This window comes from Hyaena hyaena, unplaced genomic scaffold (genome assembly GCF_003009895.1).
Source record: "Hyaena hyaena isolate Hyena2069 unplaced genomic scaffold, ASM300989v1 scaffold_173, whole genome shotgun sequence".
In the NCBI taxonomy this organism is placed as follows: Eukaryota; Metazoa; Chordata; class Mammalia; order Carnivora; family Hyaenidae; genus Hyaena; species Hyaena hyaena.
In genome coordinates, this window is record NW_024080805.1 from 525,312 (window position 1) to 543,591 (window position 18,280).

The 18,280-nt window shown below is 39.1% G+C and overlaps 1 pseudogene; it reads right to left on the reverse strand.

The window, feature by feature from the left end:
• Positions 1-1,531: 1,531 nt before the first annotated feature.
• LOC120237167 lies at positions 1,532-17,053 on the reverse strand (annotated as a pseudogene).
• Positions 17,054-18,280: the final 1,227 nt, after the last annotated feature.

The window sequence follows — 18,280 nt, forward strand, 5'->3', positions numbered from 1 at the left end:
TCATGGTTTGTAGGTTCAAGCCCACTGCTATCAGCACAGAGCTTGCTTTGGATCCTCTGTCCCCCTCTCTCTCCACCTTCTCCCCAACTCTCGTGTGCTCTCTCTATCTCTCTCAAAAAATAAACATTTTAAAAAAAAGAAAGAAAATGTAAACCACAATGAGATATCACTTCATACCCACTTTGATGGCTATAATAAAAGACAGGCAATAGTATGTCAGTAAAGATATGGAGACACTGGAATTCTCATTCAGTGATGGTGGGAATGCAAAGTGGTGCAGCACCATGGAAAACTGTGTCAGTTATCATATGACCCAAAAATTCCATTCATAGGTATATACTCAAGAAAATAGAAAATGTACATAAATGTCTATAGCAGAATTATTCTTAATAGTCAAAAAGCAGAAGCCACATAGATGTCCATTAAGTAAGAAACGAATCAACGAAATGTGGTATTTCTATATGATGGATTATTATTCAATCACAAAAAGGAATGAAAAACTCATATAAACTAGAATGTGATGAATCTTGAAAACATGCCAGGTAAAAGAGGCCAGACACAAAAGAACACATATTGTGTTGATTCCATGTAAATGAAATATCAAGAATAGGCAAATCCACAGAGACAGAAAATAGATTAGTAATTTCTAAAGGATAATGGAGAGAAAACAGAGAGTGACTACTCCTGAGGATAGGGTTTCTTTTGTGGTTTGAAAGCATTCTGGAATTAGTGGTGATGGCTGCATGTATGTGACCAATATACTAAATTGACTGTGAATATACTAAAATCCATTGAATTGTACACTTCAAAAGGGTGAATTATATGTCATTAAAAAAAGAATGAATAACGGAAAGCAGCAGTTAATGCCTTTAAAAATGTAATAGGGTATTCCATTTACCTTTTGCTCAGATATGACCCCCCCGCCTGGGGTCAAATCCTGCATGACTATATACCTACCACAATCAGGAAAGTGACATTAGTACAATTCACAAAGCTTATTTAGAATTCACCAGCTGTACATGGCTGTGTGTGTGTGTGGGGGGGTGCGCATGTAGTTCCATGCAATTTTATCTCATGTGTAGATTCATGTAAACACCACCACAATCAAGATAAGAAAACTGTTGCATTATCACAAGTGTCCTTCCTGCTACCTGTTTTACTTATGCCCTCCCTCTCCCCCATCCCTAGCCTCTGCCAACCACTGGTCTGTTCTCGATCTCTATAATTTTGTTATACCTTTTGAGCTGGCTTTTTGTACTCAGCCTAATTCCTTTGGGATTTACGCAAGTTATTACATGTATCAATAGTTCATTCCCTTTATTTATTTTTTATTTTTCTTTGGTAACACAGCATTTTATTTATTCTTTCCATTAATAACTAATATTTAAGAACATTTACAATATTAATAGAACTTAATCTAAGAGAAATTCAATGCACTTTTTTAAACATCTCAATACTGGGTATCAAAGAATAGTCAAAATTACGTCAAAAATCACAAACAAATGCTAGGTGTTAGTATGTCTATATATAATCAGTTTTTAGTGTAAAGTCTTTTGGCTGCAAAAAGGAATATTTGGTTTACTTCATTCATAGCAGTATGTCTTAATGCTGAGATGGCCTCTTGGTATTTCTTCTGCTGTTGATTTTTAGTATAGTTATCTATGTCTGTTATGAATGGACTTGAGTGGAAAGGTACTCATCAGGTAAACTCCAAATAAAAATACATATCTAATTACTGTAGGAGGAAAACAGGTAATGCCAAAATTTCTGAGGCCAGAAGGTTAAGCCTAAGGAGTCTAGTCAAGATTCAAGAATAAAAGGCGTGCCTGGGTGGCTCAGTCAGTTAAGTGTCTGACTTTGGCTAAGGTCATGATCTCACGGTTCATGCGCTCAAGCCCTGAGTCCCGTGTAGGGTTCTATGCTGACAGCTCTGCTTCAGATTCTGTGTCTCCCTTTCTCTTTGTTCCTCCCTTGCTCATGCTCTTTGCCTCTCAAAAACAAATAAACGTTTAAAAGAAAGATCCAGGAATAAAGGCTCATAAAAGATATAATTCAAAGCCTTCAAAGAAAACAATGACAAGAAAAGCCCAAGACTTGGAGAAAATATTTGCAAGGCACATATCTGATACAGAACTTATATCTAAAATATGTGACGAACTGTTAAAACACTGTAAGAAAACAAACAACCCAATTAAACAATGAATAAAAGATCTAAACAGATATCTCACCAAAAAGACCTATAAATGGTAGATAAGCCTATGAAAAGTTGTTCAACATCATTTGTCATTAGGGAATTGAAGATTACAACAACAATGTGATACACTACATACCTATTAGAATGGCTTAAGAAAAAAACCCAGGAGCACCTGGGTGGCCCAGTGGGTTAACCATCCAACTCTTGATTTTGCCTCAGGTCATGATCTCATGAGATGGAACCCCGCATATGTCAGTGCAGAGACTACTTAGGATTCTCTCTCTCCTTATCTTTCTGCCTCTCCCTTGCTCACACTCTCTCAAAATAAATAAACATTTATAAGACCAAAAGTAAAGGAAATATATGTAAGTACCATTTCCCATGAGGCTGTAGGTTAGCAATCCTGAAACCATTATATATGTATACTGGAATTGAAGAATTAAATGAGTGATGTGAATACCAATGTGAACTCATGTTTAGCTTAATATAGATACAGATGATTACAGATAGAAATATTTATAGACATGTGTATATACAGAGGTTAGTATACACATCTATATTTATTTGCTCTGTCAACTGAGAGAGTTTAAAAGAAATGACAGCCCAGTAGCAGTGAACACGCCTAGAGCCTAATCTTGGTTTCTAATAACAGTCTCCAATAAAAGGAATCGGGACTCCTTGGAGAAAAGGGTGATGCTAGGAATGGGACAGGAAAGATAAAATTTGAGCCTAGAGTAACTTGTAGTGCCAGAAAGTAAAAGAAAGTGCTAAAAACAAAAAAACAAAAACAAAAATCAACTTCACAGTGATGGTCGTATAGGAATATAGGGGCCAATTGAATGAGTTCCTAATGGCCAAAGCTGAAACATGAGCAACACAAAGAATAAAATAGCCTTCTATTGTAATCCTAAGTATAAAATAAATATTAATGAGACCATACTGATATACATAAGTGACTAAATAAATAAATTGAGGAGGTTAGATATATCTCTCATGCAGAATTGTAAGTAATTGATGTTAAGTGTGGAACATAATTCCCCATTCCTTAAATGTGGGCTATTTATGGTGACTTTCTTCAAAAGAATACAGTATGGAAAGAAGAGGGGGGGGGAAGAGAGAGAAAGTTTACAGTAGAGAATCCTGACAAACACTATCCCAGGCAGGTGATTAAAGGCAACATCAGCAGTGATAAGTCATGTTGATAGTATGTACCTTGATATGATATGTGATAATAATGGTGATTCATCTCTGTGGTCTTCTTTCCCAAAATACATTACCCCAGTCTAATCATGAGGGAGCATCAGATAAATCGCAATGGAAGGACTTTCTACAAAACATCTGACCAGAAGTCCTCAGAACTTTAAAGCGTCATCAAAAACAAAGGAAGTCTGAAAATAATAGTCACAGCCAAAAGGACCCTAAGGAGATATAACTGTAAAACATCAGATAGTATCCTGGGTAGGTCCTAATATAGAACAATGGCATTAGGGGAAAACTGAGGAACTCGCAAGCATAAACTTTAGTTAATAAGAATGTGTCAAACTTGGCCCATTAATTATGACAAATGTACCATACTAATGAGAGATGCTAATGATAGAGGAAACTGGATGTGGTGTATATAAGAACTCTTTGTACTTTCTAAATACTAAGCCTCTAAATCTAAGACTGTCCTAAAAAATTTCTTTAAATTATTTTAAAATTAAATAGAGATGTTCCATCTACCAAGGCAGTTTTAAGAATATAGAGAAATCTATGTATTGCTTACTCAGTTTACTCCAGTGTTAACAACTTGCAAAATAATATTACAAATAGAATATTGAGTGCATATTCAATGAATTCAGTCCACTCCATTCATGAATCCAATTCATGAATACAATCCACCAATCTTGCTCAGATTTCTTTTTTTTAAATGTTTATTTATTTATTTTGAGAGAGAGTATATGTGCAAGATTGAGGAAGGGGTGGAGAAAGAGAGAGAGAGAGAGAGAGTAAGAATCCCAAGCAGGCTCCACATCGTTGTCAGCACAGAGCCCAACGCAGAGCTCAGTCTCACAAACTGTGAGAACATGATCTGATCCAAAATCAAAAGTTGGATGCTTGACTGAGTGAGCCACCCAGGCATCCCCTTAGATTTCTTTAGTTTAACTTTTACTTGTGTGTGTGTGTGTGTGTTTATACAGTTTAATCTCATGAATAGGTTTGTATATCCACTACCATAGTAGAGATACAAAAGAGTTAAAGAACCACAGAGATCCCTTTTGTTTCCTATTACAATCACATCCATCCAGCACCCCTTCCCTACATCCCTAATCACTGGCAAATACTTATTTGTTCTCCATTTCTAAAACTTAGTTATTACTTTTTAATTTTTTTATTTTATAGAGAGAGTGCACAAGCTGGGGAGAGGGGCAGAGGCTGAGAGAGAGAGAGAGAGAGAGAATGAATTTTAAGCAGGTTCCATGCTCAGTGTGGAGCCCAATGCGAGGCCATGACCCTGGGATCATGACCTGAACTGAAATCAAAGTTGGACACTTAACTGACTGAGCCACCCAGGTGCCCCTAAAACTTACTTATTTTAAGAATGTTATATAAGTTGAGGGGGCTGGGGGAGAGGGGGAAATGGGTGATGGGCATTTAGGAGGGCACTTATTGGGATGAGCACTGGGTGTTGTATGTTAGCAATGAAACACAGGAATCTACCCCCAAAACCAAGAGTACACTGTATACACTGTATGTTAGCTAACTTGACAATAAATTATATTAAAAAAAAAAAGAAAACTCACAATGTTACTGTAAAAAATGTTATGTAAGTTGAATCATTCAGTATGTATCTTTTAGGATGGGCTTTTTTGGGATTCAGTATAATTTCCTTGAGATCCACTCAAGTTGCTCTGAGTATCAATAGTCTGTTCCTTTTCTATTGCTCCATAGGATTCTATGATGTAGAAGCACCTAAGTTTGTTTAACCATTCACATGGTTGAAGGACATGTGTGTTATTTTTTCTTTTTTGCTATTATGAATAAATATGCTGTAAACATTCACATACAAGTTTTTGTCCGAGGATAGGTTTTTATTACTCTAGGATAAATACCCAAGAATATTTGGACCCAATTACTGGGTCATAGGTACATGTTTAGGTTTGTAAGAAACTGCCACACTGCTTTCCAGAATGGGTGTACCATTTTACATTCTCATCAGTGATGTAGAAGTAATTTAGTTTTCCTACATCCTTCCCAGCATTTAGTGTTATCACTAATTTTGTCTCAGTTATTATGATAGATGTGTAAATACTTATTTTTTAAGTTTATTTCTTTAATTTGAGAGACAGAGGGGGAAGGGGCAGAGAGAGGGGGAATGAGGGAATCCCAAGCAGGCTCCATACTGTCAGCACAGAGGCTCAGCGCAGTGAGATATGGGCTCAAACCCACAAACTGGGAGATGGTAACCTGAGCTGAAATCAAGAATTGGACACTTAACAGACAGAGCCACCCAGGTGCCCCAATCTGTACATACTTTTCATGGAAAACCATAAATATCTTAAAACAACTGAGCTAGTACTAACTGGTTAACATTTCCTGTAGGCCTGGCTCCACGTTAGGGTCTCTGAGGGTGGAGAAGACCCAGTTCTCACATACAAGGGACTGGAGAGGCAAGATTCGGGCATGAGAGGATACCAGTCCTTCCCATGACATTCTGACAAGCTCTGTGAGTTCACCGGTAATGATGTGTGTTGGATGATAAACCCTGAGTCCTTAACAGGAACCTATGTCAGGGAAATCTCTGTGGAGTTCAGAGGGAAACAAAACAAAACAAAACCCAACGGGTCTATGAAAGGGTAAGGGAAGGAAATTACTGGATTCAGTCTGGATCCAGCAGAGGCCAAGACTTGGCTGTCTGAAACTGCAGGTAAAAGAAATGGCATTTACCCTCTGGGTCTCCAAAAAGGGGTTCAGAGTCTGCTTGTGTTTTGCAAAGAAGTAGGGCAAAGCTAACAAAGGCCCACCTGTGGCAAAATGAAACTGATTTTCAACCTGAGAGCATCCTATCTTTTCCTACTAGATTCTGTTAAAAAAGAGTCCTAGATTATCATCCAAGTTCTCATTTTCCTCGGCTTCTGTCTATTGTATTAAGCCTAGGGCATGAAGTTCCATTTACTGAGAGTTGTGAATATGGATAAAATCATGCTCAGTTCAGTAACTGTGCAGGTATTGAATCTCAGTTATCTAAGGAGTAGAGGACCTTGATGTATCACAAATATTTGGCTTTGAAAAAAAATAATGCTTTAGACAAAGGTCTGTTTTGTCTGAAATGACACAGAACACTGTGCTCAGGACCTCATAGAGGCATAATGCTGTCAGGGGACTTCTGTCCTTCCTGGCATACTTTTCTCCACCCCTGCCCTTCCTGACTTTCACCCCAGGGGACATCTATTGTCTATACTCTGCTCTGACTTTTTGAAAAAGTATTTATTTACACCCAACCCTATTCCAAAAAAGCTTTGAAGAAATTTAAAAATTAAAATATTTTCCCATATAAAACAGAACAAGAAAAAGGAAAACAGAACAAAAACTGGTTAGTTAAAAGGAGCAGAAAAGATAGATATAGCCGAATGAGTGTTTATCATACACAACAATTAGATTTTGCTTTAAAGAATGATCTCAGCTTCTAATACTCAGATGCAATAGTACTCTTTCAAAAGCACTCTTGAAAGTCATTTGACTTTCCCATATGATGTCTTCAAAGTTTTTGGTTCAATTTATATTCCCATATTTTCCATTTCACTATTTTGTTCTTCAATTACTGGGCTTTTAGTGGCTTATCCACTTAAATAAACACCTTAAGAAGGATTTTCCAGTAGTCTAGGACTCTAGCTGATGACTATTAACCCTTCTAGAAAACATAACAAATGGTCTGCCTGTTCCTCCAATAGATAAGCACTATTCATCTCAAAAACTTTCTGATGATAACTTGCAAAGATGTGATGAAGCCAGCTTCTCAGACAGAAAAATCAACTGATGAATAAATATATATTGTGGTGCTCCTGTCAATACATGCTACCTAAGGTTAGGGACCTTGTCCACTAATGTGCCTTATACAGTGCCTGGAACATAGCAGAGATTCAGATATTTACTAAAAATCACTGAGTGCCCTCTTTGCACAGGAGATTCAAACAGTCTGGGAACATGCAGAAATAATGGATTGAGGACTTCATGACCAGATAGATGCCCAGCACTCCTTCACATACAAACCCAAGTCCTGTCACAGCACATGTATCTCTTTAATGGTGGGTGAAAGCTTTCAACTTCCTATGCAAAGGTCTTTCAGAAGACCTAAGATCCCTTTGTGGTTCCCATGTTCTCAGGAGGTAAGAGAAACCCTGCACAGGCCCATCATGTGAAACTAGGAGAGCCATAGCTACCGAAGAAGCCGTGGCTGGTTGCATGTAGGGATATGCTAGCATGGAGTCATCCCCTGAACCACTCAGCCTCTGGGAATGGCCACGGTGCCACCATTTCATGAGGGAAAGACAGCCGCAGTTTGAAACGACCTTTTAGGTTCTTTAAGTTTTGTGGTTGTGGTTTATCCCAGTGCCATGACAGAGCTGCCTCAAACTGGGACCAGATCTCTCAAGTCACAGGCTTTACTGTTCTCCTGGGCCATGTTAATGCTGCCACCTGACTTCCCAGGGGTGGCCCTATCTTCTTTTCCAAATACTTGAGTGCCCATTAGTTTATAGTGCTGCTCAGATGCTGTAGCACTTTATGTCTGGCTCCTGCTCTTCAAGGCAAGAGGCAAATGTTTAGGGTGGGAGAACCAAATGAAAGACTGATAAACCATAAGAGATACACAAATCCTACACTCCAAAACACTAATCGGAGAGTGGTTTGGATTCAAGCTTGATTCTTTTCTTTTTTAAAACACTTATTGAGATACAATTCACATCCCATACGATTGACCCCTTTAAGGTGTAAAAGTCAATGTTCTTTAGTAAGTTCACAGGTTTGTGCAACCATCACCACAGTTAGTTTTAGACATTTTCATTCTCTCCCAAAGAAATCCTCTCCCCATTCGCAGTCACACAGATTGCTCGTAGGCAGCCTCTAATCCATTTTCCTTCTATAGATATGCCTGTTCCGGATGTTTCATACAAATATAATTATAAATGTAATAAATTTAAATAGAGTATGTGGTCTTTTATGACTGGCTTCTTTCACTTAGTATGTTTTCAAGGTTCATCCATGTTGTGGCATGCATCAGTTATTCCTTTCTATCGCTGAAAAGCAGTTTTGGGTGAATATATATTTCCTTTTCTCTTGTGTATGTACCTAGGAATAGAATTACACGGACACGTGGTAACTCTAAGTTTATGATTTTGAAGAACTGCCAAGCTGTTTTCAAAAGCGACTGTACCTTTTTACATTCCCACCAGCAGTGTAAAAAGGTTCCAATTTCTCTGCATCCTCCTCACCACTTGTTACTGTCTGGCTCTGGTGATAGCTATCCTAGCTCATTGCAGTTTTGAGTTGCACTTCTCTAATGACTCATGATGTTGAGCATCTTTTCATGTACTTACTAGCCATCTGTATATCTTCTTTGGACAAATGTCCATTCAAATCTTTTCCAATTTTTAAAAAATTAAGCTTTTTATTTTGAAATAAGTACAGATACACATATGGCTGTAAGAAATAGATCCTATATACCCTTTACTCAGTTTTCCCCATGTAACATCTTGCAAAAATGTACTACAATATCACAGTCAGGATACTGACATTGATGCAGTCAAGATACAGAACGTTTCCATTATCTCTATGATCCCTCATGTACCCTTTTATAGGCACACCCACTTCCCTCCTACCCCTACCCCTTCTGACCTCTGGCAACCATTAATCTGTTCTTCACTTCTATAAGGTTGTCATTTCAAGAATGTTATATAAATGAAAGAATACAGTATATAACCTTTGGAGATTGTTTTTTCCCCACTCACTGTTTTTTTCTCTGGAGATTCATCCAGATTGTTGCATGATGAATAGTTTGTTTCCTTTTATTGTTGAGGAATAGTCCCTTGTATGGATGAACCACTTTGTTTAACCATTCACCGGTTGAAGGGCATTTGGGTCATTTCCAGTTTTGAGCTATTACAAATAAAGCTGCTATAAACATATGTGTACAGGTTTTGGTTTGAACATATGTCTTCATTTCTCTGGGATAAATGCCCAGGATTGCAATTGCCGGGCTGTTTGGTAGCTGTATGTTTAGATTTTTAAGACATTGCTAAACTGATTCCCAGAGTAGCATCATTTTACATTCCCTCCAGTCACATGAGTGATCCCATTTCTATGAGTGAAAACCGAGTCAGGGAAGGGAAACCCAGTCCTCTCTCTTGTGATTGCCTACCATGGAGCTTTTGCAACAAGACGCTATGGGAGAGGGGTGAGAAAACTGGCAGCCCAACCCTCCTGGAGTTAAACTGTGATCCCAGACTGAGATTCTGGGGAGGAGCCTCTGTCTTCCTGGAGGCACTCACATGGAGTATAATGCCTGAGGCAGAACTACCAGAACCTGAAACTGGAAGAAGGGGTAAAGGTGCTTGTCCATGTCTCAAATGCCGTAACTTTTCCCCATTCTTACTGAGACTTAGTAGATTTTCTTGAATGAATGTTTCCTCATTTGCTGTATGACCTTAGGACAATTTCCAGAGACTTTAATTTTTACATTATTGTTTGCTGGGGAAAAGGTTTGCTGACCTCCTTTCTCGCCCTTCTGGAAATCCCGACCCCTCAAGCTTGATTCTTGATATGACCAAGAATCTAACAGAGGGAAAAATCTCCCAGCCTGCCAAAAAATTCTCAGTCTTTCCAACAGTGGACCATCCCAGACCCTCCAGTGGCAGACGACACTGGACTGTTGCTTCTCTGCAGTGTCAGCACCTTAGCAGGCTGGCTGAGGTGCGATGCCCAGACAGCTGCAGATGGGTCTGCTTTGACTAGGAAAATACATCTTTTTTTTCCCCTTAAGGGAGATCGGATGTGTTAGATAATGTAGAATGAATTCATGATAGAAGACTGAAACCCGTGCTTGAATTTTTATTTTTATTTTATTTTTATGTTTTATTTATTTCTAGGAGAGAGAGAGAGAGAGACAGCATGAGCAGGGGAGGGTCAGAGAGAGAGGGAGTCACAGACTGAAACAGGCTCCAGGCTCCGAGCTGGCAGTCAGCACAGAGCCCGACGCGGGGCTCGAACCCACGAACCGCGAGATCATGACCTAAGCGAAAGTCGGACGCTTAACCGACTAAGCCACCCAGGCGCCCCCTTGCTTGAATTTTAAGAGCCAAATACTGTCAATTCCAGAAGCACACTGTCTTGATGAACTCAGCTGAATGGCTTATTAAGCTGGGCACTGACAGGAGTCAGTAGATCAGGCTAAAGAAGTAAGGCAGGGACAAGCTTTTCTGTTTGTTTAAATGGATAATACATTAACATGGCTCACAGAATGGTATATAGCTTCCCCGCCTCTTCCCTGCCCCTCTACCACCCAGTTCTCTTCTCCCAACAGGCAGATATTTTATAAAAGCAAGTATAGACATACATCTTATTTTCCTTAGAAGGGCTTGGGTTTGAATCCTAGTTTTGTCGCTCTCAAAACCAGCTGTGTTATAGGGGGATAAGTCACCTCACTTCTTTGAGCCACGGATTCTTCACCTGAAAAATGGAAATAATAGTACCTACTTCACAAGGTTAGGGTGAGCATTAAGTAAGATTGTGTCTAATGGTGTGTTTTGGTTTTGCTTTTGCCTCTAAGAAGGCTACACGCCTGTGTAGAGCCCAATGCAGGGCTTGGGGCTTGAACTCACACCCCTCAGATCAAGACTTGAGCTGAGATCAAAAGTCAGATGCCTAACTGAGTAAGCCACCCAGGTGCCCTGATGGTGCTTTCTAAAAGTGCTGTGCCAACCAGCTCTTCTAATAGGAGCAGCAACCATGTACCAATAGTGAGGCAGAGATTGGCTGTACTCAGTAGGAGATGTGGGACCAGGAATTGGTAGTGCTGGGGAAGTACCTGAAGCTGACTAGGGAAGAGAGAATACGGGTCACGAGGAAATTCCAATATGGCTAAAGTAGGCATGAGACAGGGTGTGACTGATTTGCAGGGAGAAAACTTTGGGAAGCCAGTGACAAAGAAAAAGAAAAACCAGGAGGAGGTGACTAGAGAACCTTTTCATTCATCTATCACCCATGCCTGAAGGCAGCCAGCAGGGTTCAAGGCTAGCTGTGGCCCTGATAAAGAGAGGCATTCTTCCCTGGGAAGAGGCCTACCTTTGGACTGGAGACAATATTGGGTTTAATCCAAAATAGTTTTAGGTAGGTTGGTATCTTCCAAAGACTATCCAGAAGGATCCGGTCCAAAAATCATCCAGAATCTAATATATTACAGTGCCGACCTAGGACTTCTGATGTAAGCTCAGGTCAGTAATCAGAAAATGGTACCCAAACTGAGTTAACCTTCCATCTTTTTCCAACTTTTTTCTTTTTGGCAGAATAAGCACAGCAGCAGGGAAAACAAGAGAAACCAGAGGGTCATGACATAGAATCCAAAAAATGTCCTAAGTCTTTCTCTCCCAGGGCATGGGAAACACATTACAGGGAGTCTGTCCTAGATTCTTGCTGTCTCTTGGAACCAACTCCAAAGGATCATAGAGGTGGTGAATGGAGGAAGAGACCAACAGTCTCTGAATAGGATGTGACAGACAAATCTCTGCCCAAGAGAAATGACAGAGGTGTGTACAGCAGGAAGACAAGGGGGGAAGCAGGTGGAGAGAAAGCCAGTTCACAGGTTGGAATCCCCATTGCTCATCCTCTGTTTTGGAGGACTTCTACATGCAACAAGATGAACAGTTACTAGTAGTTGTCCTGAAGGCTACCTCTCAGGCCACAGATTCTGTAACTTCAGTAAGTTTCTCACCGGGTCTGGCTGAGGCAGGGAGGCCTGACAATTGCCTGAGGTTAGATAATGGTTAGATAATGGCTGAGGGAGCACTAAGTCAGGCCCCAGAGAGCAGCAGAGTTGACTGTCCCTCCACAGTCTCAGAGACTACTTTTAACGAGAACTGGGTATTTATTTTACAGCCAAAATGAACTCTAACTGCTGAGGCTAGTGAGTCTCGGTCATTACCACTCTAGCCTCAGGGGTACTTCCCGGGACAGGTCCAAAGCTCCCTGTCAGGAACTCTGGTATATTCTGGAAGCATTCCTTTCCCCACAACCCCACAACTCTCAGAGATTGATTAAATACGAAGTTGAAGAAGAAACAGAGGGTTTGTAAGGGATACATCTGTGGAGGACTGAAGAGTGAAAAGGAGCAAACTTAGAGAGTGATAAAAAAGAACTTTATCTTTTTGTTATAGTTTGCCTTTTAATATTTGTTTGCTTTTTTGTTCAAGCTGTCTCTGTCTTCCTTTTTCTCCCAACTTTTTATCATAAAAAGTTTCATTTCTTCAGCAGCCAAAAAAAAAAAGAAAAAAATTCTAAACCCACAGAAAAGTTGAAAAACATGTATAATGACAACCAAAAGAATGATCCATAAAAATAAACTGGACTTCATCAAGATTAAAAGCCTCTGCTCCTTGAAAGACACTGTTAAGAAAAAGACAAGCCACAGACTAGGAGAAAATACTTTTGAAATGCATACCTGATAAAAGACTTGCATCCAGAATATACAAAGAACACACAACTCAATGGTAAGACAACAAATAACCTAATAAAAATGGACAAAAGATTTGAACAGGTACTTCACCAAAGATACACAAACGGCAAATGAACATGTGAAAAGATCCTGAACATCCTAAGTCATTAGGGAGATGCACATTAAAACCTATATTGAGATACTACAACACATGCACTGAAATGGCTATAATCAGAAAACCAACAACACCAAGTGTTGATGAAAATATGGAGAACAGAAACTCTCATATGTTGCTAATGGGAATGGAAAGTGGTACCACTGCTTTGGAAAAGTTTGGCAGTCTCTTATAGAAGAATTAAGCATCCCACTCCTCGAGGTATTTTCCTAAGAATAGTGAAAATTTGTGTTCACACAAAAATCCATAAGTAAATATTTATAGTGGCTTGATTCATAACTGCCTAAAACTGTAAACGACCAAATGTCCTTCTGCTGATAAATAAACAGTGTGGTAGATCCATACAATGGGATACTACATAGCAATAAAATGGTACAAATTACTGATAACATGGAAGAACATGGATGAATCTCAGATGTATTATGTTAGGCATCAAGGGCTCCATTGTGTCTCCTGCTAAAAAATATTAGGTTGTAACCCCTAAATACCTCAAATCATGAACTTATTTAGAAACAGGGTCATTACAGGTATAATTAGTTAAGATGAGGTCATACTAGAATAGGGTGAGCCCTTGCTCCAACTGGCTGGTGTCCTTATAAGAGACACACAGGGAGAATGCATACAGTGACAGAGCCAACACATGGGGAGAATACCATGGGATGCAAAGACTGGAGTTATGCAGCTGCAAGATATGCAATGCCAAGGACTGCCAGAAGCTAACACGAAGGCATGAGCACATTCTTCCCCAAAGCCATCCAGAGAGCAGGGCCCTTCTGACACCTTGATTCTGGACTTCTGGTATCCAGAACTGTGAGATAATAAACTTCTGTTATTTTAAGCCACTGAGTTTATGGTACTTTGTTACAGCAAAGCTACGAAACTATTGTACTAAGCTAAAGAAGCAGACTCAAAGGCATTTATATGACATTCTAGAAAAGGCAAAACTATAGGGATGGAGAATTGATCAGTGGTGCCGAGGGTAGGGGCTAGGATGAGGGGATGACTATAAATAGGTAAGGGAGAATTTGAGGGTGATAGAAATATTCTAGATCTTGATTGTGATGGTAACTAAATGATTGAATGTGTTTGCCAAAATTCATAAAACCTTATAGTATATAAATTTTAAAAATTTGAATTTACCCTATGTATATTATACCTCAATAAACCTGACCCCCCTGATCCATAAACCATAAATAGACAAAAAACATCATACAGTGACCATTTATATACTTTCCACCCAGATTCAGTGGTTATTAATATTTGACCATATTTATCTATCTATCTATATATATGTATTTTATTTTTGCTAAATTGTTTGAAAATACATTGTAGACATCATGGTACTTCATGCCTAGAAATTTTATCATACATATTTTAAGAATAAGGACATGTTTCTACATATTTCTAAAAAAAAAGTAACAATAATTCTAAAGTATCATCTAAGTTCTTCAATTGTACCCAAAGTGTCCTTTGTAATTGCCTTTTTCTAATCAGGATCCAATTAAGGACCATATAATATATCAGGATATTATGTCTCTTCAATCTCTTAATCTAGAATAGTTTTCCCATCTTCTTCTTTTAATCACCTTTTATCTAGGGCCAGTAGTCTTGCAGAATATTCTATAATTTCTGGATTTGTCTGACGGCTTCTTCACAGTGTTGCCAAATTTTCTTCTTTTTATTTTCTGCAAACTAAAAGTTAGGTCTGGAGACTTGACTAGATTCAGGTTTAACACTTTTGGCAAGAAGAGTTCACTGGTGATAGAGATCTATTTTTTTCCATCTTGTTGACCTCCGTGTAGACCTATCTTCCTGTCTTTCTCTTTCATACCATAAAGGACTTGTGGACCTGTGCAATAAAGTTTTATGGAGGGACTAGTATCAACTAGATACTGGGACCACAAACATCAGTAAGGCAGTTCCTTCCCTAAAGGAGATGAATGAATGAAATAGTACCCTTTCTCATCTAATAAATATTACTAACTGCTACAAGAAGCCAGGTACCATGCTAGGTGCCAGAGGTACAACAGTAAGAAAATGCAAATATGGATCCTTGCCTCCTAGGAATTTATAGCCCAGTAAGTGAGACAACATCCATGGGAAAAAATCCAGAAATAACTTGTGATAAATGCTATGAAAGAAAAGCACAGAAGAATATGGGTCTGAATAATGGGAAGAGCTGACATAAAGAGTGTACCATTTGAGATGAAGTCTGAAATATGGGGAAAAATTTTTATCTGAGCTAATCAAGATTATAGGCCTAACTTCTGGTTTATAGGAAATACTAGGGACAGAGGGTTTTTTTTTTTAAAGTTTATTTATTTATCTTGAGAGAGAGAGAGAGAATGAGTGGGGGAGGGACAGAGAGAGAGGAAGAGAGAGAATTCCAAGCAGGTTCCAGCTGTCAGTGCAGCATGGGGGCTCGAGTCCACCAACTGTGAGACCATGACCATGGCCAAAGTCAATATCAAAAGTTGGATGCTTAAATGACTGAGCCACCCTGGGGACAGAGGAATTTTAAATCACATTGATTTGAATTAAAAAAAACCTAAACAGAGAAATTCAGAATTACAGCCAGGGCAAGCCAGTGGTCTGTGTTGTTATCCAAAAGAACTGTGAATCCTGCAAGAAAAGATGGCTGGTTAAAGCCTCTGATTTTATTCTGCTTTCCTGAATATTCAGGTTGGACCAAGGGGCTCACATTCGTATTGTTCCTAATTATAATTATGATATTTAAAAAATTACTTTTTCCTTAAGCCACACAACTAACAAGTAGCAGAGTCAGAACTGAATCCAAAATTGCTGGTGCCAAAACACTCGTATTTGACCATCATATCACAGTGCTCCCAGGAATAAAGACAGTGTGCCTACCAATGTGAAGGTAAGGGAAAGGGGCTCTTTGTAATGTAAGTCAAAAGAAGGGACAGATGCTCTTTTAGCACGACAAGGACACAAGAGTGATGCCAGCAGGAGGTTAATTGGCCCAGTATGAATGATCTGGTTTTTCAATGCTTGAACAGGAGACTAGACTAAAGTGGCCAGAAATTTCCACACCTCCCCCCCTCCCCTCTTACCCTCCATCAGGAACAAAAAAGACGGTGTTTCTAAGAAATGAAAAGCAGTTGGGATCTTTGGGAGAAGGACTAGAGAAAAGGAATATGCGGGAGGGGGAATATGAGAGGAGGTAGGAAGATGTTGAGAGGAGGTCTGCTAACCAGAGTCTGGCCCTATAACTGCCATGGCCAATAAGCCCCCTTACTCATGGTTGTATAGAAGTCACTCAAATCTCTGTCATGCCATGCACTCTATTTTGGTTAGAATATGATACATGAGCCTGAATAAAAAGATTCACTCACTATGTTCTATGATTCTGTGTATTCTTCAAAAGCCAACCGGAAGATAGTTTTGTTAGGAACTGTTCCATGATGGGCTTCCGATAACTTCTGTTACAGTCAGACACTGTGCTAAGTGCTTTAGATACATTCATTGATCTCTAATCCTCTCAATAACCCACCAGATGAGATCACTGGGACTTAACTACTCACTTAAGATCATAAAAATATAAAACCAGAAAATTTCTAGTTGGGCCTGTCTGACTTAGACACAGCTAAACTAGCCTAGAACAGTGCTTCTCAAACTATCTGTGAAGGACCACTTTTTAAATTTCCATCTACCACAGCTTGATAATTTTGGAAGAAACGTAATTTTGTAAAATATAAAATGAAAAAAGATAGGCACAATACAAGGCCAAAGTTACTTACAATTAACAGATATACTCTGTGAAATTGCTGTAAATGTTTCTCAACACCTACTCTGAATGTCTTCAGAGTGATTCTTGCCACCGAATGGCACTAGAACAGGGTAGCAGTTCTGGTCATGACAGCACATCAGAATTATTTGTAAACTTTTGCCAAATGCACGTGCCTGCTCGCCACTCAGACTCTGATTCAGCAGGTTTGACATGTTTATTAGACACTTCCCAGGGGACTGTGATGTCCATCCCTGGTTAAAGTCTACTGCTATTCCAACATATTGCCAAAGCTACTGTTTCCAGCTTGGTACAAATTCAAAGAATCAAGATCCTCTTTCGGAATTCACTAAAACCATTACTGGGCATTGTGGTGGGGAAAAGGAGGAAGGGCAATAATGCTAGGGAAATTGAGAGGAAATTCAAGGGCTGCCCTACCCAACATCTACATTACCACCTGGTACTATTTAATGTCCTTTCAACTTAAAACTTTTGATGTCTGGTTCAAGTATGAAAACTCTGAGCTGCAAATTAGAAGCAGTCAAAATTGCATTTGCAGATAATCATTCCCATAAAAGGTAACAGCTCTATTTTGTTTCCTCCTACCTGCAGAGGATTGCCTTAGTAAGAACAGGCTATCTCCTGCATCTTGCAGTTGAGGGATTCTGGGAACTGTCCACCCCAGAGAAAAACTGTGGGTTCTTAATTTATCCTAGAGGACAGAAAGCTGGTGCAGTCAGTCGTTTTTAGGGAAAAACAGCCTGTGAGAAAAACACTCCACCTTTTCAGTTCCGGGCTAGCAGTGAAAAGTAGATGAGGGATGAGGCCTCATAGAAGACTCACAAAAGACTTCAGTGAGAATAGGAAGTGCTAGTGTGTGTCTTCCCCTAAGAAAAAAGTCCAGTGACCTGTGTGACCCTCAGAGAAGTGAGGATTGATAAGATGCTTGTGAAAAAAAAATGGTAATTAGGCTGAGTCAAAATACAATATTTTTCATAGTAATTACATTTTATTAGTATTACTGGTACGTGTGTAACTGACCCTACCACAATGTTAAACAAGTACACACAGTTTGATGTGCACAATCAAAAAGTTTGGTGTACTTTTTCCACTCTCAGTTCCAGCCCTTGATGGGTATATTTGTATAGGAGATGCTCAATAAAATTTGGAAATATTCCTCTAATTTCATTCTCTAGAATAGATTGAAAATTTGATGGATAATATGTTTTCAGACTATATCAAAGTTTCCTATAGATCAGTAAGAAAAAACCAAGCAGCTCAAAAGAAAAACAGGCAAAGGATAAGGATCATTTCACAGAAGAAGAAATAAAAACAGCAAAGAAAACATGCTCAACCTCACTCATGACTGAGATAATGCAAAATGAAGGCAAAATGAAATACTGTTTTTGACTCATTACACCGGCAAGAAGTGTGTTAATATTGAGATTCTTTCGGGGCACCTGGGTGGCTCAGTTGTTT